The sequence below is a fragment of the Hyperolius riggenbachi genome, chromosome 8, assembly GCF_040937935.1.
Source record: "Hyperolius riggenbachi isolate aHypRig1 chromosome 8, aHypRig1.pri, whole genome shotgun sequence".
NCBI lineage: Eukaryota > Metazoa > Chordata > Amphibia > Anura > Hyperoliidae > Hyperolius > Hyperolius riggenbachi.
Window position 1 is genome coordinate 293109028 of NC_090653.1, and position 21766 is coordinate 293130793.

The following is a 21766-nucleotide window of genomic DNA, read 5'->3' on the forward strand; positions in this document are numbered from 1 at the left end:
CCAAAATCTGGTTACGCTCAGGGCACTGTGGAACCTAAGGCCGGCCATGCTTACAGGCAGTGGCGTAGCTAAGGAGCTGTAGGCCCCGATGCAAATTTTACAATGGGGCCCCCCAAGCACCCTATACATAACAATTGATATGGTGCACCAAAACCTGCCAATGGCAACTACAGTGTCAGAGGTGCAAGAAGGGGATGGGGAGGAGTTTGTTAATGATTATCACTATTCAAAGTATCTATAGAAGTCATTATTTTGAGCACAGGACCAATAGATGGGTAATACTGTAGTTGAGGGAGGGCCCTTCGGGGCCCCTTTGGCCCAAGGGCCCCGATGCGGTCACAACCTCTGCAACCCCTATTGCTACGCCCCTGCTTACAGGCCTGGGCGTATGTGGAGGTCAGGAAAGGAGACTGTAGGAAGGAAAGTCCCAAAAATGGCCCAAATCCTCTTAAATGCAAACAAGCTAATATGGTTGTGGTTGTTTTTGTTTTAGATTGAAGCAGAAGATTTCCCTGGAGGAGATAAACAGGGGCAGTCACTGCATCTGTCTCTGCAATTGAAGCTGCAATTGGATAATGGGAGGAATGTGGGTCTGGGGGGTAACCAGAAATCTCCTATAAATCCAGCAGACCAACCGGGTAAGTCCAGACACGAGCCCAAAATTACCCTCCCTCTTTTACTTTAACTATTTACGTACCATCAGTCTCTGCTCCCTTAACCCATTCGCGTTCCGTCGTTTTCACTTGAGAAATGTTCACCTCCCATTCATTAGCCTATAACTTTATCACTACTTATCACAATGAACTGATCTACATCTTGTTTTTTCCGCCACCAATTAGGCTTTCTTTGGGGGGTACATTTTGCTAAGAGCCACTTTACTGTAAATGCATTTTAACAGGAAGAATAAGAAAAAAACGGAAAAAATCATTATTTCTCAGTTTTCAGCCATTATAGTTTTAAAATAATACATGCCTACATAATTAAAAGTCACGTATTGTATTTGCCCATATGTACCGGTTATTACACTGTTAAAATTATGTCCCTATCACAATGTATGGCGACAATATTTTATTCGGAAATAAAGGTGCATTTTTTCCGTTTTGCATCTATCACTATTTACAAGTTTAAAATAAAAAAAATATAGAAATATATCATCTTTACATTGATATTTAAAAAGTTTAGACCCTTAGGTAAATATTTACATTTTTTTTTTTTTTATTGTAATGGTTTTTTTTCTTTATATTAAACATTTTATTTGGGTAGTTTTGGCAGGGTGGGATGTAAACAATAGGTTTAAAATGTAAATGTGTGTTTTAATTTTTTCTTAACTTTTGGTTGTAGTATTACTTTTTGGCCACAAGATGGCGGCCATGAGTTTGTTTACATGACGTCACTCTAAGCGTAACACACGCTTAGAGCGACGCATGGGGGAGGTAACAGCCAGAAAAGGCGAAGCTTCCGAGAGAAGCTGTCGCTTTTTCAGCGGGGGAGAGGAATCAGTGATCGGGCACCATAGCCCGATTCACTGATTGCCTGGCTAACGAACCGCGGGCCAGGTTAAAATCCCCGAAAATCTTAAAATTTAAAACACATACAAGTAAGAAGTACATTTCTTCCAGAGTAAAATGAGCCATATATTACTTCTCTCCTATGTTGCTGTCACTTACAGTAGGTAGTAGAAATCTGACATTACCAACAGGTTTTGGGCTAGTCCATCTCTTCAGGTGGGATTCTCAGTATGGCCTTTATTCTTTACAAAGACATTCCCTGAAAAACATTTATACAAAGATTCTGGCAGGCCTCCCTGCTCACCGTACACTTATTTGGCAATTGGACGGAGCAACTGCCATTCACTAAGTGCTTTTAAAAATAAAGAAAACCCTGAGAGCCCCGAATGAGAAGATGGGCTAGTCCAAAATCGGTTGGTAATGTCAGATTTCTACTGCTTACTGTGAGCGCCAGCAACATAGGAGAAAAGTAATTTATGGCTCATTTTACTCTGGAAAAAATGTACTTCTTATTTGTATATGTTTACATGTATTTTAAATTTTAAGATTTTCGCGACAGAGGTCCTATAACCATTTAAGCCTTTTGAAAGTAGAGGCTACATCCAGAAGGCCGTGTGCGCTCCCACGGCCGATCGCGTGCATGCACGCACGATCCCGGCCGCAGATTGTTCGCCCAGGAATCAATGAATCGGGAAATGATGCCCGATCATGGATTCCTTTCCCCGGCAGAAAAAGTGACCGTTTCTCTTGGAAGTGTCACTTTTTCTGCCTCTTACGTCCCCCTACGTCCCTCTCTAAGCGTACATGTTACGCTTAGAGTGACATCACGTAAGCAAACTCAAGGTTGCCATCTTGTGGCCAAAAAGTAAAACTACATCTACAGGTAAAAAAAAAATTAACACATATTTACATTAAAAAATTACTATTTACATCCCACCCTACCAAAAATACCCAAATAAAATGTTTAATAAAAAAAAAAATTACAATAAAAAAAACAAAACATGTAAATATTTACCTAAGGCTCTAAACTTTTTAAATATCCATGTAAAGATGAAATATTTCTTTCTTTTTTTTTATTATAAGCTTGTAAATAGTGATGGATGCAAAATGGAAAAAAATGCACTTTTATTTCCAAATAAAATATTGTCGCCATACATTGTGATAGGGACTTAATTTAAATGTTGTAATACCCGGGACTATTAGGCAAATACAATACGTGGGTTGTAATTATGGAAGCATGTATTATTTTAAAACTATAATGGCCGAAAACTGAGAAATAATGAATTTTTTTCTGTTTTTCTCTTATTCTTCCTGTTAAAATGCATTTACAGTAAAGTGGCTCATAACAAAATTTACCACCCAAAGAAAGCCTAATTGGTGGCGGTAAAAACAAGATATAGATCAGTTCATTGTTATAAGTAGTGATAAAGTTATAGGCTAATGAAACGCTCGAATGCATAAAGTGAAAACGACTGAAGGACCAGAGACGGCTGGTACTGTAAAGCAGCGCTTACCAACGAATACCGATGAATTGCCGCAATAATCCGCTGCTCCAGCCGGTAACACCGCTCTGTCCCTACCGCAGGTCCCTCTCTTCTCCTTCTCTATGACGGCAGAGCTGTGCAAGCAGGTCAGGAGCCGCTTTCATTGGCTCCTGACGCTGTCATTCAATGTAAGCCAATGGGATTGGCTTACAGTGATCATGGGGTCAGTAGCCAATGAAATCGGCTCCTGCCTGACTCACACAGCTCTGCCGTCATGTAGATGGCAGGGCAAGTGATCTCCGTCAGGGAGACAGCGGCGCGATTGGCGGGAGTGATGGAACCGCGTGGTGACTATGTTTGAAATCTACGTCCTGTCAGATCCGCACTGCCACAAGCAGGACATAGATTTCAACTGCATCAGCCTGGATCTGGTTAAAGAATAGGGTTCTGACCTCTCAACCGTACTCTGCTTGACGCAATCACCCCCTGTGTTGTGAAAAAAAAAAAGTAGCCACAGATAATATACATAAGTCTTCTATAGCTCATGTAGGAACTTTTGGATCAGGATTATACCTGTAATGATCTGCTCTGCTGTCTGCACAGGCAGACAGCTGTTTGACCATTTTGTAAATCTGAGTGTGGCAGGTCTCTGGAAAAGAGACCTGTCTCCACTCTGCAAGCTGCAGAGTTGCTGTTCTGGGGAGGAATTTGCATCCACTTGTCATGCAAATTGCTTAGCTGCTTCCTCTGATGGCTTGCAGTATAAAAACCATTTCTTCCCAGAATTCCTTGCTGGTCATGATGGTTTGTTCCTGCTAATCTACCTGGAGTCTCAGCCTTTGCTAACTGTTTGCTAAGATTATCTTAGAGTAATTCCTTGGGAGTGCACTAGGCATTCCTTTTAGCGTAGTCAGGTTGTATTATCTGTACTGCCTTGTATTGTCTATCTGTTGCGATTGTCTTGTCGCCAGCGGCGGTTGACAGAAAATCGTTCTGTCTGTATGGATCGCATCCGCTCTAGCGGTAGTGGCGGTGGTTCCTTCTGTATTCTGCCTTAGGGGTGCTAACCAGAGCAGCAGTTGCTACTGGTTGCTAGAGTGGGGCCGAACCTCCGATTTTAGGTTCGCGAACCGGGTTCGCGAACTTCCGCGTAAGGTTCGGTTCGCGTAAAAGTTCACAAACCGCCATAGACTTCAATGGGAATGCGAACTTTGAAAAAAAAAAATTATGCTGGCCACAAAGGTGATGGAAAAGATGTTTCAAGGGGTCTAACACCTGGACCCCCAGGTGGAGGAGTGGGATACATGCCAAAAGTCCCCGGGAAAAATCTGGATTTGACGCAAAGCAGCGTTTTAAGGGCAGAAATCACATTGAATGCTAAATGACAGGCCTAAAGTGCTTTAAAACATCTTGCATGTGTATACATCAATCAGGTAGTGTAATTAAGGTACTGCTTCACACTGACACACCAAACTCACCGTGTAACGCACCGCAAACAGCTATTTGTGTAGTGACGGCCGTGCTGGACTGGTGCGCACCATGGCGAGAGTGCAGGTTTTGGTGGCTTTACAGCCCATATGGTCGCCTGGCTGATGTAGGTGAATGGCAGAACAGTGACTGTCCAGCTGATCAAATTTGGTCTGACCACAATGAGGCAACGACCTTATTATCGTGGGTGTGCCCCCCGAGACACTCATCTAGGCGCCGGTCATTGCTTCATTGTGATACGCAAGCCCCTTCACCACGGCAAGGTAATGATCACGAAGGGGAATGGGCGCATGTACATGCCTTTTCTTTTGTTGTTGCAGCTGCCCGCAGTGCAGCCAGAAAAATTTGGCAGTCTTGTACACGCACCAGAAAAATTATTACAGCGGCCGCTGCTAGCCGCGGCCTAAAAAATTCAGCAATCCGCCTGGAGTCCCAGACCCTGTTGGTGGTGGCGGAGAAGGTAGTCAAGCGGCCTGCAGGCAGACATGCTGTGTGGAGGGGCTGGGAGCGACTTAGTCTTCTTGGGGCAGGCCAGGCAGCCAGTCACACGGCGTGCAGGCAGAGATGCTGTGTGTGCGGGGACTGACTTAGTCTTGGGGCGGGCAGCAGCCCTCAGGGATCCTGTTAATGTCATAGCTGTATGTTAATCCAAGTTTCATAGATATGCACTTAATAGATATAAGGTGACACCAATGTTTAATAAAACCTATGTAACACAGATGAATAGAGTTACCCTTTAACATTAGACTCAGATTTTTCTACTGCTGACATGCTTTAGCCAAGAGCTAGTACTGTGTGTGAATTCTTATCTTTCCGGAATGTGTAACAGACATGTTGCGCCTGGCACTGCAAGCCTCCCACCGTAGGATGTTTCCATTCCCACAAGCTGAAATCTTGGAAGTATCCTTGAGAGAATGGACTACGTGCTAGAGACAATACCAGGTGCTAGGCTATGGGAAATCTCCACCCTTTTGTGCAAAGAAGAAAAAACTCTCGGAGACATGCATTTATTATTGGACAAGTAAAATTACATCATGCCTACGTACTTTGGGGTATAAGAGCCAATGCACGGCGGAAGTGAAGCCAGAAACCTTAACTGCCTGAATCCTTTCACTAGGCTTACTTGGTTTCCCGCATGTATACATGTGATATTTTTGAATAAAGCCATGTCTTGTTTTTATTTTCATCTCCTGACGTATTTTTGAAATCTTGGTGCATTGGTAAGAAAGTGACATCCACATTATGGTCCTTCGAAGCGGGATCGATTCTGTTTCGCCTGGGGTACATCTCTGAAATATGGGGGTGATGATCCCAGTCATCCCAACAAAATAAGTCCTCCAGGGTGAAAAATTCCCTGTAAACAGGGGCAAATTTTCAGAGTACTATACCCAGACGGGACGGAACTCGAATCCCAGAACCAGGATTTCAGGAGATGCTTTGAAGAGCAGATGGCTTTACTTTTTTTGGTGTGTTTGTGTGTGAATGTGTGGCCGGCCACGGATTGAGCGGATTACATTGATTGTCAACACTGAGAGCTATCAAGGTGCATCAAAAAAGTAAGTAGATATTTGATTTTATTCAAGGACTGCATGACGGTTCAGTTAGCTGGGGATACCTGTGATCTGTAAAAAAGCTGACAATTTTACCAATTGTCATTCGTGGTATCTGCGAGGTGGAATAGATCCTCAGTGACCGGATGAGGAGATACAGCGGATACCACGCAATAGCCACAGGGCAAATGTAATCCCAGGGCTCAAGTGCAAGCCGAATTTAATCCAGGGCTACAACAGCCGGGTTGGATTCAGGGCTTAAGTGCAAGCCGGGTAATAGCCGTGGTTATCATCACTGATTTGCTAGGCTGGGTAGTAATTCTCGCAAAGCGCGCCCGAGTTACAGCGGCATTCAGTGAAGCGTACTATTCAGCAAGTCGGCCCCAGCACAGTATCGGTACACTGGGGGGCAGCGGCGGCTGAGCAGTTATATCATAGGAAACAGATCACAGGTGCCCCGGAATAGAATTGTCAGGCAGGATGGGGCAAAATGCAACTAAAGCTCAACTTCTCCGTGCAACGGATGATGAACTTCTCATGCACCGTAAAGACCCCCGCTTGACAGGGAAATGCGAGGTCTGGCATGAGATGTTCAAATTCCCGGGCCATTTGCACCCAAAACAATGCAGGGCATTGATAAAGGCTATAGAGGAGAGAAGTAAAGGGAAATTGACTTTGCAGAATAAATATGGTTTGCAATTGGCGAGAGAATGGCGAGATGAAGCTGACAAGCGTAAGAGGGAACTGTGCTCCTTTTATTTTGGAAAGAAAGCGAGTGATTTGGAAGGGGAATATGGTCACAGCGTGACTATACAGTATGTTGAAAGTGATAGTGACAGTGGAGATGTGCATGGAGCTGGAGCAGCACAAAGGCTGAGGCAGAGATCCCAATCCCCTCAGCGGGCTCCAGATCACAAGACAGGACTTCCAGCCCACACCTCAAGTACAGGAAACATCAGTGAGCCCACTAAGTCCAAACCTGTTAATAGACAAACTGAGGTGACAACATCTGATAGACAGTTGCGGGAACGAAGAACCTCAGGAACCTGAGGCAGAGCATCCTCAGTCTCGGGCATCAAACAGGAGGTTGATCAGTTAGCTGTGACAACGGGAGATCTGAGAGTAAGTGCAAATAGTGAAGAACAGCCATCTCAGACCCCGCCGAAATATACCAACATTTACCCACCGCTTCCACACCCTCAACTTCCTTCCTATAATCCAGGTGCCATCTTTATGCACCCGATGGCAGCCATGTCACAGCTCCCGGGTTCTGCCCTATTACCTTACCCATCTTCCACCACATTGCGACAGCCAGCAGTGACCATTTCAGTGCCTACTGAAAAGTGCAACCCTGAACCCGCAATGCAAATTCCTATGATAGAGCTCCCGAACGGAGCAGGGCAAACCATACATGTTTACAGACCCTGGACAGAGGACGACATGTTGAATGCAAATAAGACTATACCTAGCCCGAGAGAGGATGTGGTTGAATGTGTTAAACAACTGACTGAGTTGAGGCGGAGTTTTAAGCTGATTGCCACTGAATGTGAGAGAGTTGTGAGAAGAGTCTGTGGTACTGGATGGGTTAATATCGAGGGTAATTGAAGTGCATGGGGGCCTGGACGACTTGCGACTGACCCGCCAGCAGAGTTGGGTTGGGAAAGCACAACCTTAACCACCAGGTGGGATGAATTGATCCAACGAATGATAACATTTTATAAGATCACCCCAAATTTTACCAAGCTTTCTACAATTTCCCAGAAAGCAAACGAAAGTGTGGATGATCTGGTTGCACGGGTCATGGATGCTTTTGAAAAATATAGTGGGTTGCAGAAACCTGCAGTGCTTGATGGCACTACACCATGGGAACAACAGCTCAAAGCACAGATTGATAGGGCTTTAAAGGAAGAATTACAGTGGACAATCCATAAACATTTGATTACATGGCGTACGTGCAGTGTGACAGAATTTTTGGAGTATGCCAGGCATGCAGAGAAAATTCTGATAGAAAAAAAGAAGCGGGGACAGAAGAGACATCCTGCTGCGGCAGCCTCCTATTCCTTGTCCACCTACAACCAGGGCATGGGAGAGGAGGGTGCATACAGCGGAGATGTCTCGCGTCCCCGTCCCCGTCCACGTAGATTTGTGCGTGACTATGCAGGAAAACGAGAAAGAGGGGAATGTTTCATTTGTGGAAAGCGGGATCACATTGCACGAGACTGCCCTGAGAATACGGCCAATCAAACCAAGCAACAAACCCAGTCTGCATGACTAGGCAGGGAAGAGTTGAGCCGTGACACTATTGTGATTGAGATTGATTATGCAGACACAAAAAAGCCTGAAATCCTCTTGTCTGTATCGAGTGTTAGAATCAAGTTTTTGGTTGACACTGGTGCATGTAGGTCAGTCCTTGGGACTGGTTTAAATATCCCGTGGGAAAGGTTGGGTACAGTTGTAACACGAAATGCCGGTGGTGGGTTTGAAGTGTCCCCAACCACTAAACCGTTGCAGGTTTTAGATGAAAAGTCAGGAAGAGCTGTGTTTTGCAGTTTCATAATCTCTGCAAGGTGCCCAATTAATCTGCGTGGCAGAGACTTGATTGGTGATTTAAAGTTGACTATTGCTCCCGGTCTAGAGTCACTGCAGATCCATCGTGCTCCTATGGCAGAAGCACCTGACGTGCATTGGTACGGTATTATTCTGCCAAATTCACTCCTGAAATGGATGCAGCAGGATGCCGGTCCAGCTGATACATTTCAGGAGGTAGTATGTGTGGCACACGTCACCACACATTACATAGCAAATGGACGCAGGGATTTGGACTATGAGCAAAAGTACCCGATGAGGAGAAAAGTCTGTGTAGAGATTACCGGACTATGGGAGAATGCAGAAGGTTATGTTCTGTATGAGGTTTCAATCCCAGGCTGGGACAGTGTTGAGACAGACGGCATCCTGCAGGATGAGCTGTTTGCTGTCCCGAACTCCACCCCTCATGCTTCACTGTACAAACCGAAGTGGGGACGTTGGGACACGGCCGGGATTCTATTGAACAAGTGGAGAGAAGAAGGTGGTGAGGGCATTTACTGCCCACGCCACCTTCAGACCACGGGAATGCTGATACACCTGACTAAACAACCTGAAGAATCTGACAATGTTGACTTTGCAGATGCGTCCTGACATGAGTTGTCCAGTGTCCCAGACAAGCTGTGGGCACAATCTGACACTGACGTGGGTCTGATAAAAAACTCAGAGGAGGTCATTGTAGTTGCTAAAGGTGCATACCGGCCATATAAAAAACAGTATCCACTTAAACCTGACATGGTTGCCGGAATTGAGCCCATCATACTTGGTTTCCTAGAGAAGGGTGTGCTCATACCTTGTGACTCGTCCCCCTGCAACACACCCATTTTTCCCCTGGCCAAACCTAACTCTACAGAATACCATCTAGTTCATGACCTTAAAGCGGTAAATGAAGCAATTGTGCCACGAGCTCCAGTGGTTCCCGATCCCAACACAATTCTAAATGAGATCACCCCAAGCTGTCAAGTTTTCAGCATAGTCAATTTAAAAAATGTTTTTTTTTCTATAAAACTTCATCCTGACAGCAGATTTTGGTTCGCGTTTACGTTTAAAGGTAAAAGATACACATACTCGAGACTCCCACAAGGATACTGTGAAAGTACGGCGATCTTTTCACAAGAGATAAATAGGTCTCTAGAATCTTTCCCTGTCCCTGATGATTGCAGACTCCTCATTTATGTCGATGATTTGTGTATAGGTGCTCCAGATGAGAAGAGGTGTCTGCAACTCACAGTGCAACTGCTCTGTTTCTTAGCAGAACAGGGCCACAAGGCCTCACGTAAAAAACTACAGTTCTGTCAGCCCACTGTTAAATATTTAGGACAACTCATTTCAGGTGCAGGACGTACTATTGAGGATACGCGGGTACGAGCTATCCAAGATATACCAAAACCTGTGACAAAGAAAGACATGATGACGTTCCTCGGGACCCTTAACTACTGCAGGGCCTGGATTATCCATTGCTCAGCACTGGTTAAGCCTTTGTTCAATGCCATCCACACTGACCCAATGGCAATGACTGACAAAGTCACCTGGACAGATGACTTGACTATGGCATTTGAGAGGTGTAAGTCTGCGCTGCAAGATCCCCTGGTTTTAGCCTTCCCTGATTACACGAAGGTTTTTAAACTGTATGTTGATTGCAAAGATAAATGCATGACAGCTGTGATGACACAAACTTGGGGAGACAAACAGAGGCCGCTAGGTTTTTATTCTAAGCCTTTGGATCAGGTTGCATGTGCTTTGCCGTCTTGTGTACAATCTGTTATTGCTGCTGCGATGGCTGTCGACATAACGGCCACCCTGGTCCTCTACCATCCACTAGAGGTTCTTGTTCTCCACGCAGTGCATGCTCTTTTGTTGCAGGATAAAATGACGTTACTTACTCCTGCCCGTCACTTGTATTGCACTGCCATGTTGCTGGGTCAGCCTCACCTTACAGTGAAACGCTGTACCACACTCAACCCAGCAACTTTACTCCCGACCCCCGCTGCAGAGGGTGATGAGCCTCAGCATGATTGTGTCACAGAGTCACAAAAGGTCTTTCTACTCAGAGAAGACCTGAAGTCCGAACCAATACCCGGAAGTACACTCGTCTTTGTCGATGGCTCTGCCTCCAAAGATGCCTTAGGAGTGAACAGAGTGGGATATGCTGTTGTTACCCTGGATGCTGTTTTGAAGTCTGGTCCCTTACCAATCTCCTACTCCGCACAAGCTGCAGAGATTCATGCACTCACTCGAGCCTGTGTGTTGCACGAGGGTGAAGTTCTCACTGTTTACACTGACAGCCAGTATGCGTTCTCTGCTTGTCATACCTACGCTGCACAGTGGAGGAACCGTGGCATGTTAACTGCGGCTGGGAAACCAGTCCGCCATAAAGACTTATTGCAACAGCTCCTGGATAGTGTACTGCTGCCCTCGCAGGTAGCTGTGGTAAAATGCATGGCACACATGCGTGATGACTCTGACGTTACCTGTGGCAACAATCTTGCAGATGCTGAGGCGAAATTGGCGGCGCTGCGCCCTCTCCCAACTTCTGACCCATCCCATCCCTTCTGCCCACCACAGCTGCCGCCTCCCCTTCACTCCCTGACACTGATCCCCCTCTGCCATCAGCCCCCTCCCCTCTCCTAATTCCATCCTCTGCAGCGATCACCGCTGATCTCTTAGTGGAATTCCAGAGCAATGCACCAGCAGCTGAAAAGTCTCAGTGGGGAAGAGCACATGCAACAGTTAATGATAGCGGCCTCCTCTGTGTCAATGATGCCTTATGCCTTCCCAGACTTCTGTACAGATTATTGGCTCTTGTGTTACATGGGGTCACCCATGTCTCAACGGGTGGTATGATGGCTACAGCCACCAAATATTTTTACTGTCCGGGCATAAGCACCTTTTTTAAGAAGTTTGTCTCACAATGCACTGTATGTGCCCAGCACAACACAGGAAAGGGATTAAAGCCACCTATTGGTAAAACACCTACACCACATTACCCCTTTCATACCATTGCACTGGATTACATTGAACTCACCCCTGCAGAGGGAAAGAAATATGCTCTAGTGGTGCTAGATATATTCTCGGGGTGGGTGGAAGTCTTTCCCACTGCAAAAGCTGATGCACTCACAGTTGCAAAAGCGCTGACAAGAGATATTATTCCGAGATCGGGGGATACCAGAAAAAATCATCAGTGACAATGGTAGCCATTTTGTGAATGATATCATTAAACAGTTGACAGTTACTTTGTGCATAAACGTTAGGCACCATTGTAGTTATCACCCACAGTCAGCAGGAGCTGTGGAAAGAACAAATGGTACAATTAAAAACAAACTTACTAAAGCTATGGCAGAAACAGGGAAGAGTTGGATATGGTGTTTACCCTTGGTATTGTTAAGTATGAGAACAGTGACAGTGAAAGGCAAGTTGTCACCATATGAAATTGTGTTTGGCAGGTCTTACAGAATCCCGACTTTTGATGTAATCTGGGATCCCCCTGAGGAGTGGGAACTTGCAGACTACTTAAGACGCACCTGTAAACAAAGATCTCATGTACCGGGGAACCCTCCAAAAGAGCTGGATGTAAGTGAGGATCTCCTTGTAAATATAGGAGATTGGATCTGGGTCAAAATTATTAAAAGAAAACATTGGAACACCCCACGGTGGGAGGGTCCTTACCAGGTGTTGCTGGCCACACCCACAGCGGTCAGAATAGCCAAAAAAAGTTTGTGGATACATTTAACTCACTGCAAAAGGGCACCCATTCCTGGTTCAGGGACAGAATAGACAGCATCCTGTGACGGGAGGTGTAAGCTCCTGGGCCCTAGAGTGTGAGGAACATTTGCCTGAGCTCCAGTCAATACAACGTCACAGTGGGTGGAGGGAATATTAGAGATTTTCCTCCATTCAAAGCGGGCACAAGCCCTGAACAGGATGACTGAGGAGCTAGATTAGGGAGAGTTGGGGGCCCGTTTAATTCTCAGAGTTCGTGTTTAAAAAAAAAAAAAAAAAAAAAAAACAGAAATGGGGATCTTGGATACAGGATACTTTAACACTCCAAGTGGAAAGGGAGTCATTATTTCTTTGCTTTTCATTGGGACATTGTGGATAGTGTTAGAAGCCCTAGAGCATTTCCAAACACCTCCTTCAGCCTTTCCACAAACTGATAATGTAACTCACAACCGACCAAGGGTTAAACGGGATGCCATAAATATAGGACTGATGCGAAGAGGACAGGTTGCTGTAACAAGAGAACACCAGAGCTTAGTGTTCTGGTATAATTCTTCACAAGTACAAGTGGCGACTTACACCTTTGACTACTGCCAGGTTGTGCAACGTTGTAATTGGCACTGCAGCCTTTATGAAAAAGGACAATTTTTTATTTGCGTGACTGATGACCACTGGGGGTATAAATGTAGTTCTTGGGAAGCAGTTGCCTGGAACACAGGTACTGACTGGGGATACAGACCTGATCCTGCCATGACTCGGGTGGACAGAAATGGGGTGCCCCTTCGCTCAAGGATGACCTTAACAACAGCTGGGGGAGCCTGTATGCCCGGAAAACAAATAGATAGTTCCCAGCGCCTGACCCTGAATATAGAAAACCCAAGCCCTGGAGATGCAGGAACATATGTGATAGGCATGCATGTCCCAGGGTATACAGGGGGGCCTCTGGGGAAGTTTTCGTTTAGGGACATGTACAAAAACCCTGAGTTTAGAGTCATGGAGCATGAGGATCAGGAACCTTGGGTACAGGCCCTGGCTAACCCTACATTTGAGGAGACCATTGCCATGGAGACAGGATATTCAGATACTAACAAGTGGCTTGAATGGATGAGGTACACAGCCAAACAAAACAATATGTCAGATTGTTATGTATGTGCAGGAGCAAGGCCACACCTTGGCACTGTGCCACTTCCCCTTCCAGAAGGGGGTGAGAAATGTTTTCTGTCACTCTATAGGAGTAAGGGTCAAACCCCGGCCACAACAGATCCACTCTGTAAAATGTGGATTGACCGATACCCATTGAAGGAAGGTACCCCTGATCAAATTGACCACTCAGCAACTGTGTACAAGGGAAACTATACCTGTTATAACAGTACGAATTGATGGAGTAGATGTGGGTGAATTTCCCCCTGGTTACTGTGCTGTAATGAAACAAGCAGACCCTTTCCTACTATTTCATCAGACACACTCCCTTGGTGATATCTACTGGTTGTGCGGTGATCTTAAATTACGCCCTAGATTGCCTCCAGTGTGGAAAGGTCACTGTGCACTGGCCAAACTCATTATGCCCATACATATGTTTAGCGAAAGTGACCAAGATTTTGAAAAAGAAGCCCACAAGATCTTTAAGAGAGAACTTAAAGGTAACCTGGACCCACATGTCTATTTGGATGCAATAGGTGTCCCCAGAGGGGTTCCAGATGAATTTAAGGCCAGAAACCCAGTGTGGGCAGGGTTTGAGTCTTTAATTCCACAGATCACTATTAACAAAAACGTGGAGTGGATAAACTACATATATTACAATCAGCAAAGATTTGTAAATTTCACACGTGATGCTCTGCAGGGCATAGTTAATGAGTTAGGCCCAAACTCCAAAATGACATTTCAGAACAGAATGAGTCTGGACATGATGCTTGCTGAGAAAGGAGGAGTTTGCAAATTTCTGGGACTGGGCGGGGCCTGCTGTACCTACATTCCCAGTGAAACTGGCCCTGATGGACGGGTGACAGAAGCTTTGAGGAAACTGACTGACCTATCAGACGAGTTAAAAAGAAACTCTGGTGTATCAGATTCCTTTACAAAATGGTTCAATGACTGGTTTGGAGACTGGAAGGGTTTCCTAAAAAATGTTGGTACCATGATACTTATTGTGATACTCATGTTCAGTTTTTTTGCTTGTTGTGTCATACCCCTGGCCAGGAAATACGTGGGCAGTTTCATAAAGCAGAAAACTGATGCAGCCATGTTTTCATTTCAACATGAGGAATACAATGACAGTGGACAAGTAAAATTACATCATGCCTACGTACTTTGGGGTATAAGAGCCAATGCACGGCGGAAGTGAAGCCAGAAACCTTAACTGCCTGAATCCTTTCACTAGGCTTACTTGGTTTCCCGCATGTATACATGTGATATTTTTGAATAAAGCCATATCTTGTTTTTCTTTTCATCTCCTGATGTATTTTTGAAATCTTGGTGCATTGGTAAGAAAGTGACATCCACAATCCATGCCTCATTCATTTTGATAAAGGTGAGGTACTTAACAGTTTTGTGACTTAGGCGACTTCTCTTCTCAGTGACAATGCCTCCAGCTGCGCTGAAGGTCCTTTCTGACAGGACGCTTGCGGCAGGGCAGGAGAGAAGTTGGATGACAAATTGGGACAGCTCTGGCCACAGGTCAAGCCTGCGCACCCAGTAGTTCAAGGGTTCCTCATCGCTGTTCACAGCAGTGTCTACATCCACACTTAAGGCCAGGTAGTCGGCTACCTGCCGTTCCAGGCGTTGGTGGAGGGTGGATCCGGAAGGGCTACGGCGAGGCGTTGGACTAAAGAACGTCCGCATGTCCGACATCACCATGAGATCGCTGGAGCGTCCTGTCTTTGACTGCGTGGACACGGGAGGAGGATTAGTGGCAGTGGTACCTTGCTGGCATTGTGCTGTCACATCACCCTTAAAGGCATTGTAAAGCATAGTTGACAGGTTGTTCTGCATGTGCTGCATCCTTTCCACCTTCAGGTGAGTTGGTAACAGGTCCGCCACTTTGTGCCTGTACCGAGGGTCTAGTAGTGTGGCCACCCAGTACAGCTCATTCCCCTTGAAGTTTTTTATAAGGGGGTCCCTCAACAGGCAGGACAGCATAAAAGACGACATCTGCACAAAGTCGGATCCTGATGTACCATGCATCTCCTCTTGCTCTTCCTCAGTGACGTCACGTAAGTCAACCTCTTCCCCCCAGCCGCGAACAATACCACGGGAAGGTTGAGCAGCACAAGCCCCCTGCGACGCCTGCTGCGGTTTTTCTCCTGCCGCCGTCCCCTCCTCCTCCTCCTCCTCCCCCAAAGAAACACCTTGCTCATCATCCTCTGAGTCTGACTCGTCTTCTGCACACGACTTCTCTTCTTCCTCCTCCTCCCCGCTCTGTGCTGCCGCAGGTGTTGAGGAAACAGCTGGGTCTAATGAAAATTGGTCCCATGCCTGTTCCTGCCGTAACTGTTCCTGGTCACGCTCATTCGCAGCTTCATCTGCCACTCTACGCACAGCACGCTCCAAGAAGTAAGCGTAGGGAATTAAGTCGCTGATGGTGCCTTCACTGCGGCTCACCAGGTTGGTCACCTCCTCAAACGGCCACATGAGCCTGCATGCATTTCTCATCAGTGTCCAGTTGTTGGGCCAGAACATCCCCATCTTCCCAGACTGTTTCATTCTACTGTAGTTGTAGAGGTACTGGGTGACGGCTTTCTTCTGTTCTAGCAGGCGGGAGAACATGAGCAGGGTCGAATTCCAGCGAGTCGGGCTATCGCAAATCAGGCGTCTCACCGGCAAGTTGTTTTTCCGCTGAATTTCCGCAAAGCGTTCCATGGCTGTATAAGACCGCCTCAAATGCCCACAGAACTTCCTGGCCTGCTTCAGGACATCCGCTAAGCCAGGGTACTTTGACACAAATCTTTGAACAACTAGATTCATGACATGTGCCATGCAGGGTAGGTGTGTCAGCTTCCCCATATGCAAAGCGGCAAGCAGATTGCTGCCGTTGTCGCACACCACGTTGCCTATCTCCAGGTGGTGCGGGGTCAGCCACTCATCCACCTGTTTCTTAAGAGCAGCCAGGAGAGCTGCTCCAGTGTGACTCTCCGCTTTGAGGCAAGACATATCTAAGATGGCGTGACACCGTCATACCTGGCATGCAGCATAGGCCCTGCGGAGCTGGGGCTGTGTAGTAGTGTTGGGTGAACACCTGGATGTTCGGGTTCGCGAACGTTCGCCGAACATGGCCGCAATGTTCGGGTGTTCGCGCCGAACTCCGAACATAATGGAAGTCAATGGGGACCCAAACTTTCGTGCTTTGTAAAGCTTCCTTACATGCTACATACCCCAAATTTGCAGGGTATGTGCACCTTGGGAGTGGGTACAAGAGGAAAAAAAATATTTGAAAAAGAGCTTATAGTTTTTGAGAAAATTGATTGTAAAGTTTTAAAGGAAAAACTGTCTTTTAAATGCGGAAAATGTCATGTTTCTTTGCACAGGTAACATGCTTTTTGTCGCCATGCAGTCATAAATGTAATACAGAGAAGAGGTTCCAGGAAAAGGGACCGGTAACGCTAACCCAGCACCAGCAGCAGCACACGTGATGGAACAGGAGGAGGGCGGCGCAGGGGGAGAAGGCCACGCTTTGAGACACAACCCAGGCCTTGCATGAGGACAAGAAGCGTGCGGATAGCAATGCTTTTTGCCGCCATGCAGTCATAAATGTAATACAGATGAGAGGTTCAATAAACAGGGACCGGCAACGCTAACCCAGCAGCAGCAGCAAACGTGATGGAACAGGAGGAGGCACAGGAGGAGAAGGCCACGCTTTTTGAGACACAAATACCCAGGCCTTGCATGAGGACAAGAAGCGTGCGGATAGCATGCATTTTGCCGCCATGCAGTCATAAATGAAATAAAGATAAGAGGTTCCATAAACAGGGACCGGAAACGCTAACCCAGCAGCAGCAGCACACGTGATGGAACAGGAGGAGGCGCAGGAGGAGAAGGCCACGCTTTTTGAGACACAACAACCCAGGCCTTGCATGAGGACAAAAAGCGTGCGGATATAGCAATGCTTTTTGCCGCCATGCAGTCATAAATGTAATAAAGATAAGAGGTTCCATAAACAGGGACCGGCAACGCTAACCCAGCAGCAGCACACGTGATGGAACAGGAGCAGGCGCAGGAGGAGAAGGCCACACTTTTTGAGACACAACAACCCAGGCCTTGCATGAGGACAAAAAGCGTGCGGATATAGCAATGCTTTTTGCCGCCATGCAGTCATAAATAGTGTTGGGCGAACAGTGTTCGCCACTGTTCGGGTTCTGCAGAACATCACCCTGTTCGGGTGATGTTCGAGTTCGGCCGAACACCTGACGGTGCTTGGTCAAACCGTTCGGCCATATGGCCGAACTAAGAGCGCATGGCCGAACGTTCCCCGAACGTTCGGCTAGCGCTGTGATTGACCGAACGGGTCACGTGGTTCGGACCCGAACGCGCTCTGATTGGCCGAACTGTCACGTGGTTCGGGTAAATAAATACCCGAACCACGTCATATCTCCGCCATTTGTCTGTGGGTTTAGCTTTGGGTAGGCAGGCAGGGTAGTTCGCGCTCCAGCCACGCTAGCCAGGGTCCCCCCCAGTCATTGTGTGTCGCTGCTGGGAACAGTAGTACACCGCTCGTTCAGCCACACTATATAGCATTCTGTGTACTGTTCTGTGTCTGCTGGGAACAGTAGTACACCGCTCGTTCAGCCACACTATATAGCATTCTGTGTACTGTTCTGTGTCTGCTGGGAACAGTGGTACACCGCTCGTTCAGCCACACTATATAGCATTCTGTGTACTGTTCTGTGTCTGCTGGGAACAGTAGTACACCGCTCGTTCAGCCACACTATATAGCATTCTGTGTACTGTTCTGTGTCTGCTGGGAACAGTAGTACACCGCTCGTTCAGCCACACTATATAGCATTCTGTGTACTGTTCTGTGTCTGCTGGGAATAGTGGTACACCGCTCGTTCAGCCACACTATATAGCATTCTGTGTACTGTTCTGTGTCTGCTGGGAATAGTGGTACACCGCTCACCCGTCACTGTATAGCATTGTGCTCTGTGTCGCTGCTGGGAATAGTGGTACACCGCTCACCCGTCACTGTATAGCATTGTGCTCTGTGTCGCTGCTGGGAATAGTGGTACTGTATAGCATTTCTGTACTGCCACTGTACTGCTGCCAGTCAGCGTGTACTGTAAGGATAAGTGAAATGAGGAAGAAATCCGGTGAAAGAGGGAGGGGCAAGGGAAGAGGTGTTTCCCCTGACGGTTCACGTACAGGCCACAGGGGAGCACCCAAGAAAACCCACTCAATACCGCCCATGTTGTCCAGGACAACAACCCTCACAAATCCAAAAGAACAGGACCAGATAATTACTTGGATGACCTCTCAAGCGTCCAGCAGTGGGTTAAGCAGCACCAGCACATCACGCACGAGGTCCGAGTCCTCAGCCAGTTACAAGGAGCCAGTGGGCACAAAGCTGACACAACCGGCAGCGACACCACGCACACAACTGCCAGATAACCAGTCCGATGAATTACCTCAGGACACAATGGGGTATTCGCAGGAGCTATTCCCAGCCCAACAAACTTCCACCTTTCAAAGGTCAATGGAGGAACAGCCAGAAATGTTGTGCCTGGATTCACAACCGTTAACTGTGGGAAATGCACCGCGCACTGAAATACAAGGCGAGTCCGAAGAGGACTCGGAAACCCAAATCCCAGAGCAATTTGGGCAGGAGGGGTTGCAATTGCAGGAGGTCGGCCGACAAGATCTGGAAGACGACGTTGGAGTGTGCTGCGCAGAGGTTGTTGTGGGGAGCTCTACTCCACGGCGGTGGCCCACAATGACATATGACGAGTTTGAGGAGATGGAAGAGGAGGGTATGGACAATGTGGACAGAGACCCAGATTTTGTTTGTGAACGAGAACATCGCCGTCGTAGCAGCAGCACAGATGAGTCTGTTGAAGAACACACTGCTGCACGAGTTCGCCTTGTGCCACAAGGTAGGCGGCGCGCAATTTCAGGCACCACAAGCGTGGAAGTTCAAGTGAGAGGCAAAAGAGGAGCAAACAGAAATCGCCAGCAAGGAGGCAGGTGCTCCAAAGTCTGGGCTTTCTTTGAAGACTGCACTGAGGATGTTACCATGGCGATTTGCAAGGTGTGCAAGACCCGCCTGAGCAGGGGGAAAAATATTAACAACCTCTCCACCACCAGCATGAGCCGTCACATGCTATCCAAACATCCCACTCTTTGGGCAAACGCGTCAGGACAGGGTACCAGAAACAACACTGCCTCCCTTGGGTTCACCAGACTCACCACCAGACCCGCCTCAGCAGCAGCAGTAGCCCAGCCATTGCGTGGTTCACAACATTCACAAACATCAGATGACGCTGACACTGTCACTTTCCGGAGTAGTGCTCTTGAGGTCTCCCAGTGTTCATCAAACACAACAACCAACAGCCCTTCCGTGTGCAGCGCTACGGTTCAGTTGTCTGTGTCGGAGATGTTTGAGCGCAAGAGGAAATTGCCAGCAAATGACCCCCGGGCCGTGGCAGTAACAGCCAGCATAGCCAAGCTTCTGGCCTGCGAAATGCTGCCATATCGATTGGTGGAGACAAACAGCTTCAAGGGCATGATGTCAGTGGCCATCCCACGTTACGTGGTTCCCAGCCGCTACCACTTTGCACGCTCTGCAGTGCCTGAGTTGCATGAGCACGTGGTCAGCAAAATAACCCGAAGCTTGAAGAATGCCGTTGCCTGCAAGGTTCACCTCACCACTGACACCTGGACGAGTGCGTTCGGCCAGGGTCGATACATCTCCCTTACCGCGCACTGGGTGAACCTTGTGGAGCCTGGCAGCGATTCCTCACCTGCTACGGCACGGGTGTTGCCCACGCCACAAACAGCTGCACCGCCGTCCCTCCCACTGGATAACAGCAGCACCTACCTCTCTGACTCCTTCTCCTCCAACGCATCTCAAAGCTGTACCTCATCCGGAAACGCTAACCCAGCAGCAGTAGGATCGTGGAAGCAGTGCAGCACAGCTGTTGGCATGCGTCAGCAAGCGTTGCTGAAGCTAATCTGCCTTGGGGATAAGCAGCACACAGGGGAGGAAATTTGGAGGGGAATAAAGGAACAGACGGATTTGTGGCTGGCACCGCTGGACCTGAAACCGGGCATGGTTGTGTGTGATAATGGGAGTAATCTCATTCGCGCTTTAAGGTTGGCTAAGCTGACACACATCCCTTGCCTGGCGCACGTGATGAACCTAGTAGTTCAGCGGTTCCTGAGGACATACCCAGGCGTGCCCGATCTGCTGTTGAAGGTGCGTCGAGTGTCCAAACATTGTAGAAATTCCAGTACTGCTTCGGGGGCACTCGCCAAGATGCAGGAGCGCTTCAATCTCCCCCACCATCGCTTGCTGTGTGATGTCCCTACGCGCTGGAATTCTACGCTGCACATGCTAGCCCGCTTTTGCGAGCAGAAGAGTGCAGTGGTCCAGTACATGACGGCGCAGTACCGAGGCGCATCCGGCCAGCTGCCAAGCTTCTGTGGATCCGATTGGGCCAACATGTTGGACCTCTGCCAAGTCCTCCAAAATTTTGAGCAATCCACGTTGCTTGTGAGCAGTGACAACTCTTCAGTCAGCATTACCATACCACTGCTGTGTTTACTGAAGAGGTCGATGTTAAAAATCAAGGAAACAGCTGTCATGATGCAACTGGGGGAATCTGAAGGAGAAAACGATCAGCGTGATGGTACCAACATCAGGCCATCCGCCTCAGGGAACGCTGGCCCCAGCAGCTATGACGAAGAAGAGGAGGAGGAACAGCTGGAGTTGGAGCAGGAATTTCATGCCACCACTGACGAGGGCCAGAGCGGTGCACGTTGGACTTCCACAATTCAACGCGAATGGTCAGCAGAAGCAGACCAGGAGGAAGGTGACGACTATGATGCATCACAACAACTATCACAACGCTCACAAGAGGATGATGAGGATTCTGGTAGGACTCTGGCACACATGGCTCAATTCATGCTAGACTGCATTGAACGTGACCCACGCATTGTGCGCATTCTGGACAACACCAATTACTGGGTTTATACCCTTCTGGATCCACGGTACAAACACAATGTTCCAAAACTGCTTGAAGAAAGAGTCAGACAGGTCAAAATGGAAGAATACCAGCAGGCCCTTGTGGAGACTTTAGAGAGGAGATTGACATCCTCCCCCTCCTCTAGCCAGTTGTACGCAGACAGACTGACTTCCGCAAACCCAGGACGACCAGGAGGGCAGCAAACAACGCAAGCCGCAGCTAGTACCCAAAAGGGAATGGTATCGGCAGTGTCCTTGGAGTGGGAA

At 47.6% G+C, this 21766-nt stretch overlaps 1 long non-coding RNA gene across 1 annotated transcript in view; it reads left to right on the plus strand.

The window, feature by feature from the left end:
- Positions 1-497: 497 nt before the first annotated feature.
- The window catches only part of LOC137528603 (uncharacterized), a 59600-nt gene continuing 38331 nt past the window's right edge, over positions 498-21766 (plus strand). The window contains exon 1 of the long non-coding RNA XR_011023439.1: positions 498-638. This is a non-coding gene — a long non-coding RNA (uncharacterized lncRNA). The remainder of the gene's footprint in view (positions 639-21766) is intronic.